The sequence below is a fragment of the Strongylocentrotus purpuratus genome, unplaced genomic scaffold (assembly GCF_000002235.5).
Source record: "Strongylocentrotus purpuratus isolate Spur 01 unplaced genomic scaffold, Spur_5.0 spur5_scaffold_18, whole genome shotgun sequence".
NCBI lineage: Eukaryota > Metazoa > Echinodermata > Echinoidea > Camarodonta > Strongylocentrotidae > Strongylocentrotus > Strongylocentrotus purpuratus.
Window position 1 is genome coordinate 26,538,888 of NW_022145603.1, and position 11,328 is coordinate 26,550,215.

An 11,328-nucleotide genomic window follows, 5' to 3' on the forward strand; every position below is an offset into this window, starting at 1 on the left:
ACTATGAATTAATATGAAACTACTGAAATTAGGTGCCAGTAAGTACAATCCATTTTCTCATATTTTTTATTTTTTATTATGCATCATCATGTATAGAGCAGTTAAACCTTATAAGCGAGTTATCAACAAATGTTTTGTGGCATGTGTCATGATAAGGACCTTCTGCCTGTGGCACGATTTTATTTGTAATTCTTAACTTAATTCTTGAATTACAGTGTATTAAAACTATAGCTTCAAGCGTTATCAGGTTGAAAAATAGGCGAGGTTCGAGTGGTTTTTTAATCTGGTCCACTGAATGGACACAAAAAGATTGAAAGTAGAAACCTCTTAGATATGAATGTTTACCAGCAATTATGTAAACATGAAAATTGTAATATTAATAATTTCAACAGCTTGATAATATTCAATCTAATAAAATATAAAGAGAAGAAAAGAAAAGGCTGTACTTTTGCCATGAAGATTGTGAATGATTGAACTCCATATCTTTAACTTGAGTTGCAAATAATGTGTATTTCACAGTTGGTTGAATTCTGAAAATATGAATATATCATTAAACATGTACATACAGCATGCAGCAAGGAGAATGGACTCTGTACCTCTATACACAGGATGGCTCACTGATTGGCTCCTATGGATACATGTGACTATAGAAACTTGCGACGCTATTTTTTACCCGCCAATTTTTTTTTAACGCGCCATTTTGTTTACAATCACATGTACTCCCACAGTGTACAGTACAACACTAATCATGCTTCGTTTGCACTTGAATTAGCTGTGAAGTTGTCAAATAAAATTACAGGAAACTCCAGGCAAATGGTAAGTCATTTTCGTTTTTATGCTCCTAAATCAGTTCTGTTTTCTTGAACCTACACATTCCTATAATGTGCTGAATAAGTTGGGGATATTTTTATGAACCAGAATTAACATGTTTTCATATTGCTCAAATTTCTTTTCAAGTCAAGCATAATTTCAATGATAATGTTCATATGATACACACAAATAAGTGATGCTATTGAAAGAAAATGTACTACGGTAGAAGGAAAAGGGATGTGTTATAACAATTCAAATTTGTGCTATAGTAGTGCTCTAAGTTAGCTTTCAATTTCCATTTCCTATCCATTTAAACATAATATTTTATGTTAACTGTATAAACAAGGTAACGCTAAGATCATTGCTGAGCATATCTCACAGTAGATTCTGGTTCATTGAGGTCACATTTTCCCTTTACATACATGTAAATTTACATGTACATGTGTCCCGCAAACATTTCTCAAATCTTGGTATCCCCCCCCCCCCCCAATCCCATAATAACAATAACTTTGGTATTTTTAGTGTTGACGTGTAGCATAATGAAGTACACGTATGTAAACCATATTTTGGAATGCTATGTTAGACCATCTCTTAATATTTAATTTTTTCCAGATTATTTCACTCTTTCAACAAGCTAATATTGGAATTTCAGAACTGACAGAGAAATCTTCAAATAAAACACAAAAAGTGCTGACACAATATCAGCAAAACTGAAAAAGATCACCTTCTTCAACACTCAATCTTTTAGTCCATTCAAGTTGAAGCGTTGAACAGAGGAATACATTACCTTCTGAACTTCTCAGGACTCAGGAATATGATTTCAACAATAGTTCAACCTACAAAATTAGGTAGAACAGAGTGAATCTATTACTCTTGCTGCCTCTATCCTTGGGTGGAATATATCAGACTCCAGCAAAAAATACAATATAGAGAAGGAACCATTGATGTCTCTATAGCAGAAACAAAAGAGCAACAACCAAACCCTGGTGTAAAAGGATTGCACGACTCATCTTCCATATTGTTATTATTCTACCAGTCAAATCACTTGAGAAGTTGAAACTCATTTTATTCACAACATGTTTCAACAGGAAGAACCTTCATTCAAAAGCAAAATATACTTTTTCATTGTTTTCATTGTATTTAGTAGAATAACTACATGTGGTTCTGTAATAATAAAAGTCAGGGTGGGGGAACTGGCACAACTGGATTTCCCATATCCATGTGATAGTACAGTCACATTGCAACATGCTAATGCACGCCCATTTTATAGATCAGCTAATCCACACTACATGTCACTGTCTTCAAACCAAAATCTTGTAAATTATACTGAGACAGGACTTAACCAGTGCTTCCTCAACCTAACCATAAACCCTGTTACAAGAGATGATCAAGGTACCTACATTCTCACTGCTTACAAGAACGGTGCCATGCTACCTGACTATCCAAGAATCTATTTGGGCGTTGATTATCCTCCTGGTAAGGCATCGTGTGAGTTAAGCAATGATTATAACGATGGGGAGTGGGTCTCGCTGCAATGTACAGCTCCAGTAGGGACTCTCCCAGGCCAGATTGTATGCTATCAAAATGAAACAAAATTATCCCAACAGAATCAACCGACAGAGAGCGATGGAAATCTAAATCAGATTATCCTTGCTAGGTTAAATGATGTGGTATATTGCTGTTCTTCTATCTTAACTGTGATGAAAGACAAGTGTGACTGTACAGACTGGAGATGGGATCCAATGAGTGATAGTGTCTCTGAAATAGCAGATCCCTGTCCTCAAGTAGTGTCCACACACCTTCCAACATCAACCCACATCGTCATCATAGATAACGTAAATGCTTCATCTTCAAATCTTGTAACAGTACCAACAAAATATCCTGAAAATCCCAAGAACACTTCTAACTGGATAGTGATATGGATAGTTATGGTAATCTTCATTTTGACAATTATTACTTTGATCATCAAGTATTATGACAAAGTAAAGAAGTTGGCAAGACTGCAAAGTAGCATAACACCAGAAAGTAAAGATCCATGCTTACCAGTTAATGGAGAGGAAGTGGTGTAGCGTAATATGTACATGTAGCATTAATGATGCATATATAATCAAAATCAAATAAATTATTCAGAACATGAATAAGTGACCACGTTTGTATGCATATCCTCAAATTTATGGCACTATTAACCAAGATTGCAAATACATCTCCCATGACATGTTGATGTTGAACAGTTGCTGGAATTTTTACTCCAGCAAAAAAACAGAGTAGTTTCATTTTACTTTAATACTGCAGTACTGGTCAATATTATGCAATCTTAGTAAATATTACAGATATATAATCGTCATCACTGCATTTTTTCTACCTCCTTTCCTGTTCCTTCTTCTCCATTTTACTATCATTTTCTTCATCTATTTTGGTGCATCCCTTTTAAGCCCTTTCATGGCATTGATATTGTACAAAATTGCAGGTTATGTTACTTAATACTGTAGCACAAGTATTTAAGAAAGGATGCCTTCTAGCACAAATATGTCATGAGCTACATTGTAGGTCCTATTTCGTTTCAAAATGTCATATCAATCCTTTCCTGATATCAAATCTTCTATTAAAGTAATAAACAGGGTTGATCATTTAGGTTATAGGTACATTATTGAGGCTGCCATCTACATGTAGCAACTTACTCATGATGGCGGTCTCCTGTATTCACAAATTCTGTCAATTGTGAAATGTTGATTTTCTATATGTGTATTTTCTTTATGTGTTTAAAAGTAATTTGTTGATATCTGAAAATGTACTGACATCTTTTTTCTGTACCATCAAACTATTTTGTAATATAATTGAACACAGAATTAAATTCAATCAAATATAACAAACAAGTGAAAGCCATTCTGGCTTAAACTAGATGATAGATGATATATACTTAATGGTATATTTAAAGATTGTTTAAACACAATTTGTTTTTGATTAAATCTGTTTTTAATAATGTATTTTGTCAGTGTAGTTTTAAATTTTTTTATTTTTTTTTAAACAAATTATGTTTTCATTTCTTATTGTATGATAAACCTATCAATCTGTTGCTCCTGCTTTTAATAATACAATTCCAGTAACTTTCTCTTTTAAGGTAAAGGTGGACTATTGTTCCTAACTCTAATCTGTATATCTTTCCTTTAATACTCCTTAATACTCTTCTTTCTTTCCTTAACTGTTACCTCTTAATTATTTTCTTTAAATAATTCTTCTCCTCAACCACCGCCTATTACTGTGATCTTTGTATGGCTCTAAAACATGTACATGATATTAAACAATGCTTTCTTTTTTAATTAATTACTTTTTCTTCTTTTTTAATACATTCGATGGTGTTATAGTTTACAATAATATTTTATTGTGCATATAAATATTACTACAACTCTATTTATAAACACACTTATATACATGGAATATAACTTTTACTTATCTTTAATATATTTGTTTACCTTTTATAATATTTTATGATGGTATAATTACTTTTGTATATATTGATGTTTTTAATATGATGGAATTAATATTAATTGATAACATTGTAAAACAGGCAATATCTGCCAGGAGCTGCATTTCATTTTATTTGTAATAAACCAAATCAAAAATATTTTGAACATTATCAAACATTACTTTCATGAATGCAAGCACGTGTGGTAAAAGGTGAGGTGTACCTAGTACCGAGACTGAGAGGCTTTTTTACACCACAATATTTATTTACTTGCACAACAAAAAGGACACAAAAGGCTGCACTTTTGTACCTTTGTATATATTTGTATCTTTTGGAATTTGAAATCATTAACTGGCCAAGGTTAATTTGTATGATAAGTGTACTTGAGATGTAAGATCCCTTAATTTGTTATGTCGTAGAAAAATGTCCTCACTTTAAATATTTTGATGATCTTAACCATCAGTCTACTGCATTTTTTATCAAATGAAACCTGTGTTTTTCTCTAAAAGTAATTCCATGTTAAACCAGAACTGAATATTAGCTTTAATGAAATACTGCATCTTTGCCAACAGTCATTCGATTCCTCATGTTGAATCTGGTCGTCACATGATGAAAAAGAGATATGAGCTACAATGTCCTGTAAAATAAACTTCAGATCATGTACTGTATTAAATGACCAGGACTTTAAATTTCACGCATATATGCTATTTTTTTGTCCTCTTCATTAAAGTGGCATAAAGCTATTACATCTATTCACCTACGTAGTATTATTCCAATTGATGAATATTGCTGTTACTTTAATTTCATCTTCAAGTTATTGACATAAAGTCCAGTAGGACATAATGTAGGTTCACATGTATGAAATAATATATTCATCTATTTTTAGTAAATAAAGCAACGAAATATATCATTGAAATTCAAATTTTGTTTCCATTTGTATTTTATCAGCAGATTGTCCACTGAAAGTCGGAAAAACATAGTCTTGCCTTTTTGTGCAAATCATCTAATCAGCAAACATTAGTTTGACACTTGATTCAAAGTGGATTAAATTAGCCTTAAACGCTATTTCTGAGAATTAATCATACTCCCTGGGTATTAAAAACTTTTTAATACCTGGTTATTAAAGTTGATGTGCTGAATCACAATTTGAACACAGGCTACAGCTCATGATCAAGGTTGTTACAGTCCAGATCCTGTCCATTTTTATGTTTTTCCTTCAATCACCTTTGTCCCCCTCCCCTATACAGTGTGAGTCAAATAAAAGTTTACACCTAGAAAATTGCTAATTATTTAAAAAATCATTTATGAACAGTAAATCATTATACATCTTATGAGAGAGTGTTTTATCCCAATTCATTTGGTATCATTTGTGAGTGGTATGTGTTCACGCTTGGATGAACAGGAGATATTGTTTAAAAGAGTAGAAAAATCGACTTGCGCCAAAGTTATACATGTGATGTTTGAATAAAACAATTGGGATTTGGGTATTAATTCGGTCTTTGCAGATCCAAATAACATCCTAACAAAATTAATCATGCCACACATATCAAATATCAAAGTACATTTGTTCATGTGTGTGTGTGTTTGTGACTTTGTTTCTGCAAAAAGCAAATGCAATGCATCTCATTTGATACATTCAATTCATTCTCTCACTTTGACAATGCCTCGTGTTCATCCAAGCGTGAACACATACATGTACCACACAAAAATGATACCAAACAATTTGGGATATATTACACACTCTTTCGAAACATGACATAATAACCTTTGGTTCATAGCTGACTTTAGAATAAATGACACAACTGAGTGTAAACTTTATTTTGACTCACAAGGTATATACATTGTATATGTACATGTACATGCATCCCACACAGAGCGCGATGTCCCGACTATTCATGCGATCCCTGAAATTCACACCTGTGGAAAAAAATAATAATCCAGAAGTGATTGCCAGGATGCAGGGTATGAAAGGACTGTCTCCGTTTTAACATTGAGGGTGGGTTATTTTTGCAGCAAAGCAGGCAACAAGAAAAGAGTCCAGGTGTGGACTAGGTTTGTTAATTTGTGAACCTGTGCATGATTGAGGTTTGCAAATTTGGAACCCTGCTCATGATCAATATTCATCCCCCCCCCCCCTCCTGGAAAATTACCCCTTCCCCAAGGAAAACCACCCCTGAGGAAAATTGTCCCCCCGAATATTACCCCCTGAGAACAATTACCCTTTACCCCCCCCCCCCCCCCCCAAAAAAAAAAAAAAAAAAAAAAAAATATATATATATATATATATATATATATTTTTTTTTTTTTTTTTTTTTTTTTTTAATTCAACTTTTATTAAAATCAACTTATTATCAGGGTGGACTTCCCCTTTAATGAACAGGGGTGTCATTTTCTGGGGGGGGGGATTTCCTTGGGGGGGGGGGGCCTTGGGGAAGTTTTTCAGGGGGTAATTGGTCGGGGGCGATTGTCCTAGAACCCTGGTTGTACAGTTCTATTTATAATGTACTGTAAGTTGCTATAAAAGCACTATGAAAATTATACATGATTTGATCAGTGATTATATTCAATACATCACCTTTATTAGCTTTATCGAATGTGCCTCTCTACTGTTCCTTTGTCTACTTTGACTATCAATTAAACTTTGCTCTTGGAAACACTTCGTATACACCTTATACACGATGGCCATAATGTTCCACCAAAAACACACTTCAACCATGGCCCTAATGCTTCAACTATACGTAAAATATGATTTAAAATTTACCACAAATTTCATTCTCCTTTTTCATAAGAATTTAGAGTAAAATATATGAAAGACATGATAGCAAAAGGAAGTTTTGGCAATCCCCATCACACTGAATGCATTTCTACTCCGATGTGACCTGTTTTATAAAACGTGTTATCAATAAAAAATGCTATTTCTATGACAAATTTGGTTTCAGCCAATCAAATGCCACTTTTGTGAAAGAGGGCGCGGAGTCATAGGGCAGCCTTTTCTATTGTAGTATTGTTATGGCAGGTGTTGTATGTAGTCATTGGTATCCATGCATGGCTCTGAAATCATGTGACTCTCTCTGCTCTACATGTACATGGATTGGATATATATCTGCAAATATACTTTGGTAAGCTGATATTCCTTCTGTCTGATCAAACCTTTTACATTAAGGTAAATATACATTTAGATATTGTAATAAATTCTATCTATTTGATTCATACATGTACTTGAAAACAATTTCAATGCCATGTGCTAAATACATTAGCTTGACAAAGGTAATACACTGCTTTCATGTTACAAATGTTGTAATGACTAACGATAATCTAAAAAACAATATCAACTTTAAGGTTACCACAGTACACATTTGAACCTAGCAATTATTTTAATTAATTTCTAGTGTTTGCTTGTTATAAATGTAGATGATTCTGTATTAAAGGGCTTTCCATTAAATTTATTTGGACTTCTTAGTATGGCAACATCCACATATACTACTACACCTTTACATTTCATTCTATTTGAAGTATTAAAATGGCATAAATACAAAAATAACACCTAATATTTGAAGAATACTTGGGGCATTTGTATCAATTACGTAGAGAGCTAGAGAGAAAGAGAATTAGAGTAACACAACAATTTGTGAGAGAGGAGATCAAGAGATTTAATTTGATCATGAGGTATTTCACCATCAAATGTTTTTTTTCTCTTCTCTCATTACAATCTCTATTAATATATAAAATCATTTTCTATTTTTGTGTTTGGTGATGAAATCTCTTTCTATCATCAATCCATTCACAGGTAGAGAGAGAAAACGTAAATTAAAGAGTCTTTCCTTCGTTTCTATATCTTTCAGTCACCATCAACCATGAAACAACAAAAGCTGTAAAAATTATTTCTTTGAGAGGAACATGGATGGTCGTGCAACAGCGGCTGAAAGATTCTTTTCTGAAAATGAATATATTTGTTTAAATTAACCATCATCACCTCAACAACATCTAAATATTTCTGGAATCTAGAGGGACTGTAACACTCTTTCTACTTTGCGATACTTTAGCCAAGATCATTTGAGATGACAGCATTGTTCGAATAAGCATCTAATCATCTACAGAACTTGATCCTACAAAGTCATCACAAGGAGGAGGCCTCTATTTCAACATCCAACAAATCATTTCTGGTGACTTTATGGAATTCATTTTTGTATGTTGCTGCATTTAAATGTAGAATGAGCAATAGCATTGTTACTGTAACACTTGTAACGACAGTCACAGGTGAAATTGGAATAATACTGCATTGAAATAGTAATTGGTATTACAAAGCAAAGGTATTAAGGCACAGGTGGTCCGACTACCTGATAATAATTTTGTGTTATCAAGTTTTACTGTTTATGGTGTTGAGTGAATATTCCCCTACTAAACTGCAATTTGAAAAAGAAAAGATCCATGTTAATATCATGGGCCATTATATAATTTTTGTAATACTAGTAACACTAGCCTCTTGTGAAGCTAGAATAATGCGTGTACGAGAGGGAGACATAGCAAAACTTGATTTCTCATATTCTTGTAACAGTACAAGAATTACATTGCAATATGGATATCGAGCCCCATGCTACAGCTCTGCAAATCCAGCATCTTTGTCGATGCCGGCGAATCAGAAACTACAACTTGAGAACGGAAATGATAGCTGTTCTATTCACTTGACAATCAATCCTGTTTTAAGGGATGACGAGGGTACCTACATCCTCACTGCTTACAAGAATGGTGTCATGCTTCCAGACTATCCAAGGATTGGGCTACGTGTTGATTATCCTCCTGGTAAGGTATCGTGTGAATCGAGCAATGATTTTAATGGTGAGGACTGGATCACTCTGCGATGTACAGCTCCGCTAGGGACTCTCCCAGGCCTGATTGTATGCTATCAAAATGGTCTCCGGTTACCCCCATTTACTAATCCGGAACAAACGGATCGAATAATCGCCCAGACTTTACTAGCTAGATTTGTAGATACAAATGTATTTTGTTGTTCTGCTTTGCTTGAGGAAAGAAAAAATGAGTGTGAATGCAATGATTTTGGTTGGGACCCAAGTCGTAAGACTGCTTTAACTGAGAAAAATGGCCCTTGCCCTACTCAGCTCTCATTTACTACACAAGATCCTACATCATCTAATACCCTTACTGGGGATGTTCAAATGGATTCTTCTAATTCTACCCTACCAACTAGAATCCCTGAGAAAACAATATATTCTTGTGATAACAAAAGTTTGTTTAGTTGTAACAAAAATTTGTTTAGTTCAATGCACCGTTTAATTGTTGTGGTTGTTATCCTTATCATAATCAATATCATTTTAAGTGCAGGGCACGTATTTAAGACTTGGAAAATTGAGAAGAGTCTTAGAAACCTTGGTAACTTTGATACATCCGATGTGATACAGAACTTGAGATCACTGGTCAAAGAAAATGAAAATGTGATGTAAGAAAGGTCTGAAACTAAGCAAAGTGCAACATTCATCATTGTTTTGATATTTTGATGTAGTCTATACATTATCCATGTAATTATGAGTATCTTTGTTTGAGATAATCAATATGAAGAAAAGAAAAGAAAGGGACATAAAATGCAAGAAAAAAAAATGTACTGCCTATGAACCTCTTTTACCAAAAGAGGTTCATTAGAGCTTATCTTTAAATTTTACCCCATTTTAGACAAACTAAATACTGTATTATTTTGCAATAACACCTGTCTTAAAACATATGCAAACCATTACAAAAGCTGCAATAAGTTCTGTTTACTACATGTATTTGTGGTGATTTCACATATAAATGTATGTGTGTAAGAAATATTTAAAAACACTGCCAAATGTTTGTTGTACAATTTATTTTTTACAAAGGTAACAATGTAATTTTGTCTTACAGTGCTATTCACCTTGATCATTAAGGGCCATCACTATGGTTACTTACCTTTAAAATGTCATTGACTTTTACTACAATGGGCACCATTCATCATTTTTAAACCTTATACTGTGTACCATTCATCATTTTAAACCTGAAGGATATACCATATCGGTATGCTGTACATGTAAATATGGGTAATGTGATGTGTAAAATGAAAATGACTTTTTAATAATCTAATGATGATAAACTCTTTTTTGAAGATTTTGAAGATTCGCTTTTGATGTCTACATAACGTGTAATAATTTAAACCTTACAATTTGTGCACCATTCATCATTTTTAAACCTACATGTTGTATATGCTGTAAATGTAAATGACTTTTAAACTAATGATGATAAAACTCTTTTTGAAGATTTTGAAGATTTAAGATTTGCTGTTGATGTCCACATAATGTGTAATACTTTTAAACCTTACAATATGCACCATTTACCATTTAAAACCTTATAATGTGCACCATTCACCATGTTTAAAACCTAAAGCATATTTATGCTGTACATGTAAATATGGGTATGATGTAAATGTAAATGACTTTTAATCTAATGATGATAACTCTTTTTGAAGATTTGAAGATTGCTTTTGCTGTCTGTATACCGGTACATAATGTGTGCACAAATTTATTTCAATCACTTCTGATTTATGCAATTATATATGCTGCAATTTAGCCTTTAGTGTACATAATATAGAGATGTATGACAACAATTATACCATTTTCGTACAATTGTGTGAGGAATCTCTTTTTTACTGACATGGCGCATTACAAATGTTGACTATTATTAGTATTATTATTATCATCATTAAGGGGGTAATTACATATACATGTATGTATGAGGATTTGGTTAAAGTAATGTGTAAAATTTGCATGAGTAGGTACTTGTGTATGATAATTATACTAAGTATGAAAGTATAGGTAGGTTTCCAACTTGGATATGCTGCATTTTCCCCTTGTTAGCCAACCTTTATTGCAATAATTCCATAGCATTCATCATGTTATGCCCGTTTCCCTAATGTAGTCCTTCATCAGTACTCTAAAGATCTCAGGATATGCTCTTTTATTTGTTTTTAAAAATATTCTCAGGGTGAGCTCTTTTAAGTCGTTAAAATGCAAGGTAAATAAAGGACAACC